Raw genomic sequence first — 17,545 nt, forward strand, 5'->3', positions numbered from 1 at the left:
TTTCTTGCCCTCTCTCACCGCTTCTCCTTCTCTTGCACTCTCTCCCTCACTCTCGCCCTCTTGCCCTCTCTCGCCCTCTCTCCCACTCTCCCTCTTTCCCCCTCTCTCCCCCTCTGTCCCTCTCGCTCTCTATCCATCTCTCTCCCTCTGCCCTTTCTCCATCTCTCTCCCTCTCTCGACCTCTCTCGCTCCCTCTCCCTCTCTCGCTCCCTCTCCCTCTCTCGCACTCTCTCCCTCTCTCGCACTCTCTCCCTCTCTCGCACTCTCTCCCTCTCTCGCACTCTCTCCCTCTCTCGCACTCTCTCCCTCTCTCGCACTCTCTCCCTCTCTCGCACTCTCTCCCTCTCTCGCACTCTCTCCCTCTCTCGCACTCTCTCCCTCTCTCGCACTCTCTCCCTCTCGCCCTCTCTCGCTGTTTATCCCTCTCTCGCCCTCTTTCCCTGTTTCATCCTCTCTCCTTCTCTCGCCCTCTCTCCCTTTCTCCCTCTCTCGCCCACTCTCCCTCTCGCTCTCTATCCATCTCTCTCCCTCTGCCCTTTCTCCATCTCTCTCCCTCTCTTCCTCTCTCTCCCTCTCTCAACCTTTCTCGCCCTCTCTCCCTCTCTCGCTCCCTCTCCATCTCTCACCCTCTCTCCATCTTTCGTCCTCTCTCCCTCTCTCCTCCCCTCTCCTTCTCTTCCTCTCTCACGCTTTCTTGCCCTCTCTCCCTCTCTCACCGCTTCTCCTTCTCTCGCACTCTCTCCCTCACTCTCGCCCTCTTGCCCTCTCTCCCTCTCTCGCCCACTCTCCCTCTCTCGCCCACTCTCCCTCTCTCGCCCACTCTCCCTCTCTCGCCCACTCTCCCTCTCTCGCCCACTCTCCCTCTCTCGCCCACTCTCCCTCTCTAGCTCTATATCCATCTCTCTCCCTCTCGCCCTCTTTCCATCTCTCTCCCTGTCTCGAACTCTTTCGCCCTCTCTCCCTCTCTCGCCCTCTCTCCTTCTCTCCCTCTCTCTCCCTCACTTGCCCTTTCCCTATCTCCCTCTCTCTCTCTCGCCCTCTCTCCCTTTCTCGCCCTCTCTCTTCTCTCGCCCTCTATCTCTCTCGCCGTCTTGCCCCCTCTCGCCCTCTCTCCCTCTCTCGCTCTCTCTCACCTTCTCTCCCTCTGTCGCCCACTCTGCCTCTTTCGCCCTCTTGCCCTCTCAGGCTCTCTCGCCCTCTCTCGCCCTTTATCCCCCTTTCTCTCCCTCTCTCTCTCGCCCTCTCTCCCTCTCTCACCATTTTCCCCTCTCTCGCCCTCTCTTCCTCTCTCGCACTCTCTCACCCTCTCTATCTCTCTCCCTCTCTCTCCCTCCCTCTCCCTCTTTCGCCCGCTCGGCCTCTCTCCCTCTCTCTCCCTCTCTCCCTTTCTCGCCCTCTCTCCCTCTCTTCCTCTCGTCCTCTCTCTCCCTCTCTCCCCCTCTTCCTCTCTCGCCCGCCCCCCTCTCTTGCCCTCTCTCCCTCTCTCTTCCTCTCGCCCTCTCTCTCCCCCTTCTCTCGCTCGCACTCTCTCCCTCTCTCGCCCGCCCACCCCTCTTCTCGCTCTCTCCTCAACTTCCTCCATTTCTCATTGACTGAATCTCTCTTCCCCCCTCCATCCCTCCCACTCTGTCTGATTCACTCTGTGTCCCTGGTTCTTCCCTTTCCCCCTGACGTGGTGAGAGAGGAACTGTTTGCAGTGAGAGAGAGGGAGAGAAATGAGGGGAAAGAGGAGGCGAGAGGAAATGGGGAGGACAGGTTGGAGTCGGGGGGACAGATGGAGTTAAACCCAGCTCCTGAGCTCAAGGCGTGGTGCCCTCCACTTCCCTGAGAACCAGGACTTGGGGCTGAGTCTGTCTCTCTCCAGCTCAGCTTCTCCAACACAAGGACACGCAACAACATCGGTCACTCTGCTGTTCGCATGCTTTAAAGAACATTTTTATTGTTTATAAATGGAAGTGATGGATACAGTTAGTGGGATGGTGCCTTTTCTCACTGGCCCCTGAGTTGTGAGAAACATTGAAATGTTTCCCTGTAACCCCCCTGTGGGATAAGGAGGGACAAACCAGCGCTACCCTCAGTCTGTTACCATAGTGACAGGCTGCTCCATCGCTGAAACACTGAACTGAAATGAGAAAATCCCAGATGGTGTGATTAATGATGGAATTTGATTGATGGATGGATTTAGGTGAAGGGATATTTCAGCACATTCTTCAGCTGCTGCCTGAACTTAGTCTGGGTCACGGCATAAATCGCAGTGTTTGTGCAGCAACTGAGGAGCTGCAGCATGAAGCCCAATTCCAGCACAAAGTCATGGAGATACACAGGGTTACCCACTAAATAATACAACCGGTACCATATAGAATACAGCATTAACGTTGACCATAACAGGATGAAATTGGCCGAGATCACAAACAGTAAAATGACGGATTTTTTTCGGTTTCTCATTTCAGTGTCAGACTGCGCGTCCCCATTGGTGTGAGCGCGGAGTCTCCTGCGGGCTCTGCTGGTCACTACAATGTGTCTGACGGTGAGAACATTGAGCAGCAGAACCAGGAGAAATGGGACACACGGGGTTAGACTGTGGTGGAGGAACTCGATTGTGACCCAGACAATGGAGTCATGAACAGCGAATGTTACATCACAAAACCAGGGGGCGTTCACCAGCCAATACCGAGCCGTGAGCATAAAATACCAGAAAATGTTCTTTAAACAGCTCAGCACAGTCACTGTTCCCAGAACCACAGCCGCCGTTTTCTCACTGCAATATTTACTTTTCAGCTTCTGGCAACAAATGGCCACAAACCGGTCAAAGGTGAAAGTGACGGTGAACCAGACAGAGCAGTCAGTGGCTGCATAAAGCAGGACGGCGTGGATATTACACACGGGGACGGAGTCCTTCAGCAAATTAAACTGTTCCCGATAAACAATGGGAATGTGTCTCAGTATCAGGTCGAGGATAATGACCAGGAGATCCGCCGCTGCCATGGCCCCCAGGTAATGTCTGACACATGGAGACAATCCACAATCTTTATAAAGCAGGACGTAGATGGTCACTACGTTAACTGTGAGGAAGGAAAACAAACCCATTATCCATGTGCCTGGAGGCAAAAGGACCCGTTTGATCGGGGACCCAGTGAGATTTTCAAATGTGTCCCTGTATTCAGGGATTTATTAAAATAATTAGAGCTGGAATACCTAATGGGAAGGTCTGAATTACTGACAAAAATGTGACAGAAACCACAAGAAACCCTCCCTCCCCAAACACACAGAGACACATCCATAAGGACAGATGGTTTCTAGAACATTCCCACACACTCGATCACTCGAGAGCAGACACAGGTCACTCCTTCCCAGTTCCTAATACGGAGGGTGGAAACGTTGCTGTCCTAAAGGATTCTCTCTCAGTTTCCTGAAGACAAACGGAGTTTGGGAATTTCTGTCTTTTGGTCTAAATTGTATTCGATCCTGTGTGATGAAGAAATGTAAACGCAGGGAAAACGTATTCACACCTTTAACTGCCTGAGGGGCCTTCGGAACAGTGACTCCTTCTCCCTGGAACGGGATCTCTTCCCTCGGGATCTTATTGTTTGTTCAATTCACTGACGTCCGGCTGTTCACAAACAATGTCAGGGTTCAGAACGTTCCGGGGAACTCCTTAACCTGTCCATCACCTTTCCCCCTACCCACCCCACCAACATGATGTACTGTGCCTGGACACACTGTAACATTAATGGGGTGAGAGACGGAGGGTCCAATCACAGGAATGGGAACTAAAGGCATTGCCAGATCAGCTGAAATGGCTAGCTATGCCACATTCTCAATACACCTCACAGAACCAACCCAGACACCATCAACCCAGATTAGATATCTGTTCACCGTGGAACACTGTGCAGACCAGGCCAGTGTACTGCTCAGTACAACCCAGCAATCTGTCCAGATTCATCCATTTCACTGGTCAATACAATCCAGCAATCTGTCCAGAGTGGAACACTGCACAGATCAGATCAGGGCATTGATCTATAAACCCAGACCATACATCTTTCCAGCACGGGGAGCTGTGCAGACCACAGCAGTGCATTGATCTATAAACCCGGACTAGATATCTGTCCAGCTCCGGGAGAAGTGCGGACCACAGCAGTGCATTAATCTTTTAACCCAGACTAGATATCTGTCCAGCACGGGAAGCTGTGCATACCGCAGCAGGGCACTAATGTGTGAACCTGAAACAAATATCCAACCAGCATAAGGAGTTACAAAAAACAACATCATTGCATTATCTATAAACTTCAACCAGATAGTCTGACCAGCACAGCGACCTGTGCAGTAATCACCGTGAACTCATCTGTAAACCAAGAGCAGTTACCCTCCCAGCATGTAGGACTGTGTACACCGCCCCAATGCATTGCTCAGTAACACTGTATTAGACCCCTGCCCAGTGTGGGGAAACTTGCAACCCATGCTGGGAGTGACAGGATGTGCAGCTCTCATCCATTTCCAGCTCCCTAATCTCCATTGTGCCATGACAAGGTGGTGTTGTGGGTGTGAACATCACTGCCAGAGAGAGATGGCAGGGGAACCAGTTTAAATATCACCACATGGGAGTGGTTTGGGGTATAGACAGAGAGGGGGAGACCGAGATACAGTGTCATGGAAGGATGTGCTCCCAGGTTTCAGAATGCTGAAATGTAGACACTTCGATAGCATCCTGTAATATGAGCCTGTCTTCCCGGGAAAGATGGGTAAAACGGATATTTGTGTGAAGTCAGATGAGCATTTGTTCTGCATCTTTGTAACGGGAATTAGTTTCATAAGAATTTTTGACTCATTGGGCAGATTCTAGCAATACTTCATCTTTGTTTGATTTTCCTTGAATGTGACAGAGGGATGGTTCACACGAGGCTGAGCTAATTTCCTGATGCTATTGTATCCAACTCACCTCATTCACTATCCACCCCACTCCATGGTGTCCCGCTCATTCAATACCAGCCCGATTCTCTCACCCATCATGGCTGGAGGTACTCACCATCGCCCGGGTGCCCCTGGATATTCTCTGATCCCTGACATTGGTGCCATCTTTAAAAGGCCAATGGACACACAGTTAATCTTTCTCTGTTAGGAGCTGCCCTGCACAGTTTGCCCTGAGCATGGCAGATAAGGGGCAATTGCACCACGTTTTGTCGACAGGGGCATGGAGGTCCTGGTGGAGTGGCTAGCATTGGGGGTAGGGGGGGGGGGAGGCATTCTCTTCCTAGAGGGAGCCACACCACCAGACCCACCGAGCATGATCTGAGTTCACCACCCAGCTCAGTGCAGTATCTGCGGTCTGAAGAAATGTCCAGCAATACAGGACAAGCATCAATAACCTTTCCCGTTCCGTCAGGATAAGGGTTAACGTATTTTCTCTGCTCCCTCACACTCACGGTATATCTGTTATAGCACTGACCCCCGAACAAGGCTCCTGCTCCAACACTCTCACTGCTGCAAGCCTCAACTTCTCTCTCTCTGGCTCTGTCTCTGTGTCTCTATGTCTCTGTCTCGCTCTCTCTCGCGCACCATCTCTCTCGCGCTCTCTCTCTCTCGTGCTCTCTCTCTCGCTCTGTCTCCCCACCTCCACTTTATCCCCCTCCACTAATAACACTGCATGGATACATCACTGTGAACTTATCCCTCCAGACACCTCACCATGAACCTGTCTCCCACCTACACCAGCACTAACAGCAGGGCCACTCACTCCCACCCTCCCTCCCTCCTTTCCTCCAATTCCAGGAGAAACAGCCGAGAATAGGACAGAAAGAGCCAAGCCGGGTAGTGGAGTGCCCAATGTCTGTTCCCTCACCCAACGCCCCCCGCTATTTGGGGAGGACCCTGGTTGGAGGCAGAGAGGACCGGGATGCCTCGTATGGAGATTATGAAACATCCACGTCCCCCAGACCGAGTAAGGAGCAATGTTCAGTGAAGGGCAATTCCCACTTTAAACCCATTGGAAGTTCCGTTTCTCCCCGGCTCAACTTAGAAGCCCTGGCCATGATGCCATCTCCTTTTTTGGTTGGGCTGGTACAAATGGAATCCCCACGGTCTCGGTGGGTAGGAGGGTGGGCTCACAAACACCGTCACCACCACCTCCCAGGAAGGGGGCACGGAGATTCCCTCCTACACCTCCCCCTGTAAACAGCTCAGATACTGAAACTAATCTGTGATAGTTACTGCTCTCCCCACTTGTCCTGACATTTTCAACAATCTGTGCTCATATACACTCAGCGCTCTCTGTTCCTGCAGTCCCTTTATAATGGAACAGCCTGTTTTAAACTGTATTTCATTGTCTTTCCTGCCAAAGTGCATCACCTCACACAGCTCTGCATTGATCCCCATCTGCCATAAACATGAACACTACATCAACGTGTGATTGTCCTGTTACAGTTCCACATTCTCCTCCATCGACTTCAGAGTTCTTCCGCGTTCGGTGCCATCTACAAACATTGAGATTGTCATAGCCTCACAGTCCCCAAGAAACAACTGAAATCCTGCCCCACATACACGAGTGTGAGCAAGTGAAATACTGCGATATTAGCACCAACAGAGTCGAATAATGACATGTTGTCAATGGAGCAACAGAAGTGCTGACACATACCAGACAAGAGTAGATGAAATATTGACAATCCACAGAGCAAGAGAAATCCAGATAGGGTTCACTTATCTATATTGACCAGGGAAAAATGTGATGAAGCTGAACGTGTGTACTGTACCTTTAAGAGAGGGTGAGTGCTGTTCTGAACTGATGGCTGAGAAGCATCTGAGATATGAGAGAATGGCAGACCCAGAAACAACATATTGCTATAGAGCTGGAGTCGGGTAATAAGTGGTTAAGAGAAAGGGAGTTGAGAATAGTTGATGTAAAATATTCACTTTCAGGGTGAAAAAATAAATTGATGTTTTTATTTAAACAGTAGAATTTGTCAGATCTGTCACTCATAGTTTGACAGTTTACGAGGCGAATTGAACATTTCTTTATGTTTCATTTAAGTTACCAGATGAGCTTCACGCCGTGCCCGAACCATTCCCGTGTGTGTATCTGTGTGTATCTGTGTGGGGCAGGTCTGGCAGTCTCTGTGGTGCTTAAAGTGATGCAATGCCACCCTCTGCTGGTCTCCACACGCCACTGCACAGGCATTGGCAGAGGGTGCAAACCAACAGAGATTCATTCAGAGAAGGGGAGGGTGAGGGCAGCTGCTCACAGCACCATCCAAACTGAGTCTTACCCATGTACTGATCTAAATGTCCTTTAAACGGTGTAACTGTCCCTGCTTTCACCACTTCCTCTGGAAGCTTATTCCACACGCAAGCCAGATTCTGTCTAAAATATTTACCTCTCATGACTTTTGTAAATCTTTTTCCTCGCACCTTAAAATATCCCTCAGTTTTGAATCCCCAATTCTAGGGCATAGACATCAGCCCTCCAGTTTATATGTACCCCTCATTATTTTATAAACCTTGTAAAGTTACCCTGTAATCTCATACTCTCCAGTGAAAATAGTCCCAGTCGACCCAACCCTCCTTTATAGCTCAATCCTTACCTTCCCAGCAAAATCCCGGTTAATGTCTTCTGAACCCTCTCCAGCTTAATAATATCAAAGTCAATAAAATCAAAGTTAACAGTCAAGGCATTTTCGAAGAGTACGTTGAGTCCAAAACTAGAGAACATCGGTTTAAGATGAGAGGGGAACGTTTTAAAGTCACCGAAGGGGCAGCATTTTCACCAGAGGGTGGTGTGTCTATGGAATGAGCGGGCAGGATGACCAGACTGGACACAGTATTCCAAAGAGTTCTCACCAATATCCTGTACAACCACAACACGACGTCCCAATTCCGATACTCAAAGGTCTGACCAATGAAGACAAGTGTGTTAAACACCTTCTTAATCACACTATCCATATGAGATGCAAATTTTAAAGAATTATACCTAACGGACGAGGACTCTGTTCTACAAGACTGTCAAAGACCCTATGTGTCTTGAGGGGCTCACCGATCTCTGGACTCATAGCAGAAGCAGTTATGCAAAGGTTAGAACAAACAGTCTTACCACAAATTCAACCCAAACTCTGGGTCAGATATGTTGATGACACCTTTGTAATAATTAAAAACACAAAAATAGAGAAAACACACCGGATCATCAACGCCACACTCACAGGAATCCGACTCACGAGAGAAGAAGAAAAGGACAACCAACTCCCATTCCTAGACGTGATGGTAGAGAGAACACCGAACGGAGAATTCACCACAAAGGTACACAGGAAAGCCACACACACGGATCAAGTCCTGAACTATGAAAGCAACCACCCCAACACACACAAACGAAGTTGCATCAAGACACTATTCAAAAGGGCCACAACACACTGCAGTACACCAGAACTGCAAAAAGAGGAAGAGGAACACCGATACAAGGTATTCGCCAAAAACGGATACCCGCGCAATTTCATCAACAGATGCCTAAGGGAAAGACAACGGAACGAGGACATGCCGCAACCCAAAGGACTAGCCACACTACCATACATCAGGAGCATTTCAGAACTGATAGCCAGACTACTACGACCACTAGGACTTATAACAGCGCACAAACCAACAGCCACGCTCAGACAACAACTCACCAGAACGAAGGACCCGATACCCAGCATGAGCAAAACTAATGTAGTGTACAAAATCCCATGCAAGGATTGCACTAAACACTATATAGGACAAACAGGAAGACAGCTAACGATCCACATCCATGAACATCAACTAGCCACGAAACGACACGACCAGCTATCCTTAGTAGCCACACACGCAGACAACAAGCAACATGAATTCAATTGGGACAACACTACTATCATAGGGCAAGCCAGACAGAGAACAGCCAGGGAAATACTAGAGGCATGGCACTCATCCACAAACTCCATCAACAAACACATCGACCTGGACCCTATATACCAACCACTACAGCAGACAGCTGAAACTGACAACCGGAAGCGGCAGGGACAGACCACTATAAACACCGGAGGAAACATCAAAGAAGCGCTTCGCAGGAGGCTCCCAAGCACTGATGATTTCGCCTAGCCAGGGGACGAAACGTTTGCAACAAAAACTTCCAGCTCGGAGAACAGAACCACAACAACGAGCACCCGAGCTACAAATCTTCACTCAAACTTTGAATTTTTGTTAACTCCCTAGTTCCCTAGATTTCCTTTGCCTTCTCCACCACAAGGATTGTTCCTCCCACCTTGAATCCTGCTAAGCCGTTCCTTAGAAATTGTATTCATGGAACTGACACTCTGTTACTCACTCTCATTGTTACTTCCCGACCTTGACTTGGCACTCCAACCTGATGTTGCACTAGGGAATGCTTAATTCCGGTCCCAATTCCACAAATTATCATGCTCTTGAGTAACATGTCAGAAAGAGTGAAAATGCTTTCATCTCTTACTATTAGACGCCGAGAGAAAGTGAGGGCTGCAGATGCTGGAGATCAGAGTTGAACAGTGTGGGGATGGAAAAGCACAGCAGGACAGGCAGCATCCGAGGGGAAGGAGAGTTGACGTTTCAGGCATAAGTCCTTCATCAGGAAAGTGGTGGGCAAGGGAGGGGGAAGGGGGCTTTAGAAATAAATAGGAGGGTGGGTGTGGAGCTGGTTGGAAGCTAGCTTCGAAGGCGATAGGTATATGCAGTTGGTGTCTGATGGTGATAGGTCAGACAGGAGGGTGAACTGGATAGGTGGTAGGACAGTTGGAACCCTCAAACTATAAAGCATCGACGTTGAATTCACCAAAATCCAAATCTCCCCTCCCCAACCTCATCCCAGATCCAACCATTCAAATTAGCAACGCCCTCTTGAACTATCATAATTGCCCATCTTCCTTCCCACCTATCCATTCACCCTCCCCTCCGACATATCACTATCAATCCTACCTACATCTTCCTATCACCCTCCCAGTGACCCTCCCGCCAGCCCAGTTCCTATCTTCCTATTTATCTTTCAGGCCCCTTGTCCCCCAGCCACATTCCTGACAATGAGTTTATGCCTGACATGTCTATTGTCCTGCTCTTCGCATTCTGCATGATCTGTTATACTTTTCTGGCGCCTCACTTCTCAACTATTAGATACTGAACAGATCCCATATCTTGCAAAGTTTCTTTTCCACACCTCTCCCCCCCCCCCCCCCCCACCCCCCGAGTAAACTTTATCTACAGAGGGGAATTCTTTATAGACATCAGGCACTGACTCCATACACTGCTCCTGCTTAGGATGTGCACTCTCCTGCAACTCCTCGGCTCCACTTGGGGTCTCCTTTACCAGCTTCTCTAATGTCATTGGCTTAGCCTCTTTTACCACAGCTTTTCCCAAAGTGTCTTCCTTCAACCCCCAGCACGGTGTGTCCCAGCTTACTGCAGTGAAAGCTCCTTTTCACAGTGACCTTCTAAAACCATAGGCATTGCAATTGTATGTTTTCCACTCGCTTATAGTGAGAACACCTGAGGCTTTCACCACCTTTCAAACCCCTTGGATTTCTTTTTTCACCTGTGGTAAAGTATTGCCAGTGTGCTTTACTCTATGCTTTGCAGTGTAGGATCTCCCCTTCTCCCAATTTCTATCCCTCACAGGATGAAACACCTCCCAGAAGCTAAATTTCATTTCATGCAACAATGCATATTTACCTGCCAAATTAGATTAGATTACTTATAGTGTGGAAAAAGGCCCTTTGTCCCCACAAGTCCACACCGACCCGCCACCCACCATACATTTACCTAACACTACGGGCAATTTAGCATAGCCAATTCACCTGAACCGCACATCTTTGGACTGTGGGAAGAAACCAGAGCAGCCGGAGAAAACCCACGCAGACCCGGGGAGAACGTGCAAACTCCACACAGTCAATCGCCTGAGTCGGGAATTGAACGCGGGTCTCTGGCGCTGTGAGGCAGCAGTGCTAACCACTGTGCCACCGTGCCGCCCACAAATCTGCCACGCTTCCGACTTCTTGAACTTTCTATTCGTTCACATACATTCTTACCATCTCTGAAAGTGAGTTTTTAAACTCCTGAAGCAGAATAATCTCCCTTCAGGCCTCACAGGTCAAATCCATATTTAAGGCCTGCATCCATCTGTCAAAATGACTTTGTTTAATTCTTTCAAATTAACCTGGTTCCATCTCTATATTTCTGAACTTGCGTCCAAATGCTTCTAGCACTCAAAACAGCGTGTTTGGCATCTGCATAATCTCTTGATCCCTCATCTGACAGCGCTGCACATGCCTCACGAGCTGTGCCCACCAGCTTAGTCTGAACTAACATTACCCACAAGTTCACTGGACATACCATCTGCCGAGTCAATTTTTCGAATGAAATAAAAAAGAGTTTGAAATTTTTCTCACCGAAATATGGCAATATATTAACATCCCTACATTCTCCCTTTATCTTCATCCTGTTAATTTAACTTTCTTATCTAATTTCAAACTTCTGAAATTCAAATTCTCTCTCTTTAGTTTTCCTCTCATTCTCTTTCTCTTTTTTATTTCTCTCTTTGTGTCTCTTTCTTTATCTTCTAAGTCCATTTGCAATTTAAGTTTTTTCTCACTCTACTGCAGTTGCCTGTTTCTCTGATACACCAAAGTGCTTGACCAACTCCATTACAATTTCAGCTTTCCTTTTGACCCTGGTTAATACCCAATTCTAATATATTTGCTGACTTTAAAAGTATGTCCTTCCTCTGTCTTTCTAAACTTTCTTGGCACACTTGGGAATCATCTTCAAACTCCAGAACTTCTTAGTAATGTTAAAAGCTATTTCTTTTAATTTAACCAACCACAAGGAATCAAAATTAAATGAATTTTCTCACCTGTTTTATTTGAAGATCTAGGTCACTAACTGCCAAGTGATAGAATCTGCTGGGACCTTTTGTACCCCAAATCGGTTCAAATCTCTCCTAATCCCATACAACAAGCCCTCAAGCTGTTATTTTGTCGAACCCCTCTGTGAATTAAAACCAGACACCCAGAAAAACTCACCTCGCCTCGTAATCTGTTAAAACATAAGTGACAGAGAAGTCCTAAATTCAACTATTAAAAGAAAAATAACAATTTATAAATATGTAAGTTAGCTCGCTGAGCTTTACGGTTTGTTTTCAGATGTTTCATCAACATGCCTAGATAACATTACCAGTTAGAATCTCCGGTGACATACTGGTGGTATGTCCCGCCTCTCTATTTATAGGTTTTGGTGTCTTAAGTTGGGTGATGGCATTTCCATTTCTATTTTTCAAGGGAAAGTAGATAGGATCGAAATTGATGTGTTTATTAATGTACTTTTGGTTAGAGTGCCATGCCCCTACGAAATTTCGTGCGTGTCTTTGTTTCGCCTTTCCTACGATGAGTGTGTAGTCCGATTCAAAGTGGTGTCCTTCTTTGTCTGTATGAATGGAAACTAGTGGTAGTAGGTCATGTCCTTTGGTGGCCAGTTGGTGTTCATGCATCCTGTTAGCACGACAACAGGGTGGTTTGAAATTGAGGAAAAATTATTTCAGAAGCAATGTTTAATCAATGTGTGTTCAGATAAGGAAGATTGTTTTTATGTGTACAACACATTATGAATGAACAATAATGAACACAGTTAACGAAAAATGGTGCACATGATGTGTAACATTTATAAAGAATTAAAGCATTATTTGATCCTCATCTGAAATAATATGTTCCCCTTCTCTCAACGTTCCCCCTTTTCTGGGATTCATTATTCTTGTCTCTCATTCTTATCAGGATTTGTGTTATAAATCGTGTTTATGGTGCCCCAATTTATTTCAGTTAATACTCCTTTCACCAGGAATCCATTACATTGGCCTGCTGGGTCTTTCAAAAGTTAGTGTCTGTCATATTATTGGAGAAGAAAATTCTGGCATCAGACTCCGCATTTGGACATATTCCTCTGTTGTAAATGCACTGTACAAAGGATCACAGCACACAGAAATTGCCAAAACATTGAGGGATGTACATCTAATTCTTTCAATAATCTAGTTTTCTCATTTTTCTTATCTTCACATCTACATCCTGTCTCTCGTTCTCTCTAGTCCCATCTCTCAAAACTCCTTCTTTCGGTTTATATCTATTGCTCTTTTCTTGATATAATGTGATTATAATTGAGCAATATAACTCCAAAGACATTCGGGAGGAGCTGGCCAGAGTTAATTGGAAGAGAAGCCGAGCAGGGAAGACCATGGAGCAGCAATGGCAGGAGTTTCTGGGGATAATTCTTATCATAATGAAATTCATCCGCAAGAAGATAAAACATACTCATGCGAGGACAAGGCAGCCATGAATGATAAAGCAAGTAAGGGACAGTTTCAAACCAAAAGAGAAAACATACAATGTGGTGAAGATTATTGGGAATCCAGAGATTTCATTGGCTGTGGAATGACATAAGGCTGGCTTCCCTGAAACTACAGAACTCTTAATCATGGTCAGGGAGAGAAACAGAGGACAACACATTCACTTTAAAACCGAAGATGGCATTCATGAAGGAAAAAAGATTCAGATGAAATAAGCAGTTGAATTAAAATCAGTTAAATGCTTTTGTGGAATGTGTCAGATTGAAAGCATGACCCGGGGAAAGACCCTCAGCAGAATGAAAATTTTTAAAAATGGAAGTATTTCTACATCAGAAACCAGAGTTGGTCACTGAGTACAGGGCTGATTGGCGAATGGGTCTCGATGTGAACTGGGGAACAGACAGACTTGCATTGCAGACATTGCAGCTCAAAACTGCGTTTTCATATAGTGCTGTAGACCACAGCAGCAGGAGAAGCAGAACAGCATTCAGAACAGCATTTATGAGTTAGCATCAGGTTTAGGTTCATGTGTTTCTGATCTTGACACGTTCACCCACACTCGTCACTGAGCCATAGATCGTGTTGATTGTCATGGCAGACTGAAGGATTATCCCTGGGCAAAAATGTTACAGGTGACATGACACGTGACGTGACTCAGCACGTGACATGAAGAAACAGCTGAACACAGGAGATACAACAAAGACAATGGGCTCTGACCCCATTCCTGTAACCTGTAACATTTTTGCCCAGGGATAATCCTTCAGTCTGCCATGACAATCAACACGATCTATGGCTCAGTGACGAGTGTGGGTGAACGTGTCAAGATCAGAAACACATGAACCTAAACCTGATGCTAACTCATAAAAGCTACCGCACTTGACCAACAGATCTGATTGAAGCTCTGCAGTCCTGCCACATTCAGTCACAAATGATGATGGACGAGTGAACAAACGACGGAGGAAAGAGCTCCACAAACATCCCCACCCTAAATAACGGAAAAGCCCTGCACCCTCAGTGTAAAAGACAAGGATGTAGTGTCTGCAAAATCCTCATCCTGAGTGGATGATCTACCTCACCCTCGCCAAGATACCCACAGAATCATAGATGCCAGTCTTCAACCAATTCGATTCACTGCACGTGACATGAAGAAACAGCTGAACACAGGAGATACGACAAAGACAATGGGCTCTGACCCCATTCCTGCAATAGGACTGAATACTTGTGCTGCACAACAAGCCATGTCCCTGGGGAAGCGGTTTCATTCCAGCTCAAACTCTGACATCTCCCTGCTAATATGGAAAATTACTCAACTATGTCCAGTCCCAAAAGAGAAGAATAATTACAATCTGACCAATTACCACGCCCTAAGTCCCATCACGATACACAACTTGGCGGGAGTTCTTTTTTTGACAGAGCTGTCAAGCAGCACAGAAATAACCTGCTCAGTGTGGTTTCTGATAGGTTCCCATGTGGAGATGGTGCTGTTGTGGAAATGTCACTGGATTACTAATCCAGACAATGATAATGCTCTGGAAGCTGGTGGAAGTTAAAAACAATTAATAAAATACTGAGATATAAAATCTGGTGTCGGTAATAGTTACCCTGAAGCCAAAGATGATCGTAAACATCAGTTTACTTCCCCAATGTACTTTCAGGAAGTAAATCTCCCGTGCTTTACTGGTCTGGCATAAAAGTGACTCCAGACGCACAAACATGTGATAAATTCTTCAATGGCCTCTGAAATGGCTCCAAAATTATCATCCCTGCTTGTAATCTGTCTCACCCTGTCAGAGTTTTATATATTTCACTGAGGTATCCACTCATTTTGCTAAAGCACATGGAATATAGGTTCAGTCGACCCAAACTCTGCTCCCATAACAAGCCTGTCATCCCAGAGATCAGTCTGGTCATCCTTCACTGCTTTCCCGCAATGTCAGCATTGTCCTTTATCAGGTAAGGAGACCAAAACTGCCCACAATCCTGCACAATGTTCGAGATGGAGTCTCATCAAGGGCCTGTACAGCTATAGTAAGACACCCTGACACCTGGACACAAATACCCCTGCAATGAAGGTCCAACACACCATTTACCTTCCTAACTGCTTTCTGTTCCTGCAAAAAATACTTTCAGTGACGAGTGTGCAGGGAGATCCAGATCCCTGGTGGGTCTATGTACACTGGTAAGTGTCCCAATGTCATTCCCAGTATTTTCTTCTCGCTTCAGAACTCACTGCCCTGTATAAACTGCAGAGGTCGGTGAAGATTGAAACAAAAAGAATCATAAGTCCCATTATAGAGTAATATTTTCCAACCTTTTCTACTGGTAGGCTACCGTTCTCTTTTTCGCATCAAAGGGTACAACGTCACATCTACCCACATTGCTCTTCATTGCCCTGTATTTGCACAGACACTCCACTTACCTCAGTCATCTTGGAGCTTTTTTCACAGCCTCCTCCCCCACCCATAATCCGACATCGATTAGTGCCATCATCAGGCTTGGGAATATTGCATTTGATTCCCTCTAACAAACGTTTGATGTATATTTGAAATAGCTAGAGCCCAAACACTGAATCCTGCTGTACTCCCGAGTCCTCTGCTATAAAAAAAAAATATTTCTACTCACTGCTTCCTGTTAGCTCTCCCATTCTAAACCCATGCCCTTCTGTTAGCCCCAGTCCCATAGGATTCGAATTTGCATCGTAGGATTGGGGTTTTATCAAAAATCTTCCTGAAAATCCAATCGTATGGCATTGAGTGCTTCTCCATAGTTTTGCTAAAAGTCAGTTTCTCAAATATGATTCCCATTTGATAAATCTCTGTTGCCTTTGTCTCAGCCCATTACTTTCAGTTAAAGTATTTTCGCCATAACGTTTATTTGCTAATTGTATTCTACTCCCTTTTTCCCTCTCACCAGATTAAGCTTCCCTTGTATTGCTGGGAAGATTGATGTTTGTTTTGTTTTCTTCTGTGGAGACATAACTGAAATATTTGCTGCATAGTTCTGCCATTTCCCTCTTCTCCATTCCCCATTCTCTGGTTTCAGACTGTAACGAAGCTGCACGTTCGTTTCCTTTAATTTTGCCATTGATGTATTGAAGCTATTACAAGTTCTCTCTTATTACCCTTGTGCACATAGAGTGTTCTGAAACCCATCAATTCCTGTCGTAAGCTTCTCATTGATTGACCTTATACAACCATGCACTCATAGCAGCATAGACTCTGCACCATAAGTACAGCACGGTCTACATGAGTCCCACTTTTCTACACAAGGTCCATAGCTGGGAATATTATGGCACTTCAAGAGGTCGTTCAAGTACTTTGTAACAGATGTGAGGTTATCCTTGACAACTCCCTCTTCGGAAGTGCATTCCAGACCCCAAAACCCTCTGAGTGTAAAATGATCCTCAACTTCCCTCTAAATCTCAAACCCTATATTTTAAGAATGTGATCCCCTTTGTTCTTCTCCCTCTGACTAAAAGGAACAGCTGCTGTCTATCCATCCTCTCAATGTCCCTCATAACCTTCCTTTGAATCACATCCTCCTCAGCCTTCTCTGCTCCAAAGTAAACAACCCGATCTTATCCAGCCTCTCTCCATAGCTAATATGCTCCATCCCAGATAACATCCTGGTGAATCTCCTCTACAACCCCCTTCAGTACAAACTCATCCTTCCTGTAACGTCGTTTCGAGAACTGCACACAGTATTCCAACTTGGCCTAACCAAAGTTCCGCATAGCTCTTATAATCTGTGCCTCGATGAATAAAGGCTATGCTTACGCTCCCCTTTGCTTTCTCAACTTGTGTATTAACCTTCGAGGAGAAAGTGAGGTCTGCAGATGCTGGAGATCAGAGCTGAAAATGTGTTGCTGGAACAGCGCAGCAGGTCAGACAGCATCCAGGGAACAGGAGAATCGACGTTTCCGGCATAAGCCCTTCTTCCTGAAGAAGGGCTTATGCCCGAAAGGTCGATTCTCCTGTTCCCTGGATGCTGTCTGACTTGCTGCGCTGTTCCAGCAACACATTTTCAGCTGTGTATTAACCTGTCCAGTCACATTGAGGGATATGTGGAGAAGCTCCCTCTGAGCTCTCTAATGTGCTGCCATTCACTGAGTACTCCCCTGTCTGCTTCCTTCTTCCAAAGTGCATCACCTCATATTTATCAGGATTGCATTCCATATGCTATTGATCTGTCCTTCTGACCATT

General features: G+C 46.4%; 1 pseudogene; it reads right to left on the reverse strand.

The window, feature by feature from the left end:
• Nucleotides 1–2,151: 2,151 nt before the first annotated feature.
• Nucleotides 2,152–17,545, reverse strand: part of LOC148146286 (putative G protein-coupled receptor 139) — a 34,929-nt pseudogene continuing 19,535 nt past the window's right edge.

Source organism: Chiloscyllium plagiosum, unplaced genomic scaffold (assembly GCF_037043375.1).
Source record: "Chiloscyllium plagiosum isolate Xiang-an unplaced genomic scaffold, Cpla_swu_hap1 HiC_scaffold_21, whole genome shotgun sequence".
Classification (NCBI taxonomy): Eukaryota; Metazoa; Chordata; class Chondrichthyes; order Orectolobiformes; family Hemiscylliidae; genus Chiloscyllium; species Chiloscyllium plagiosum.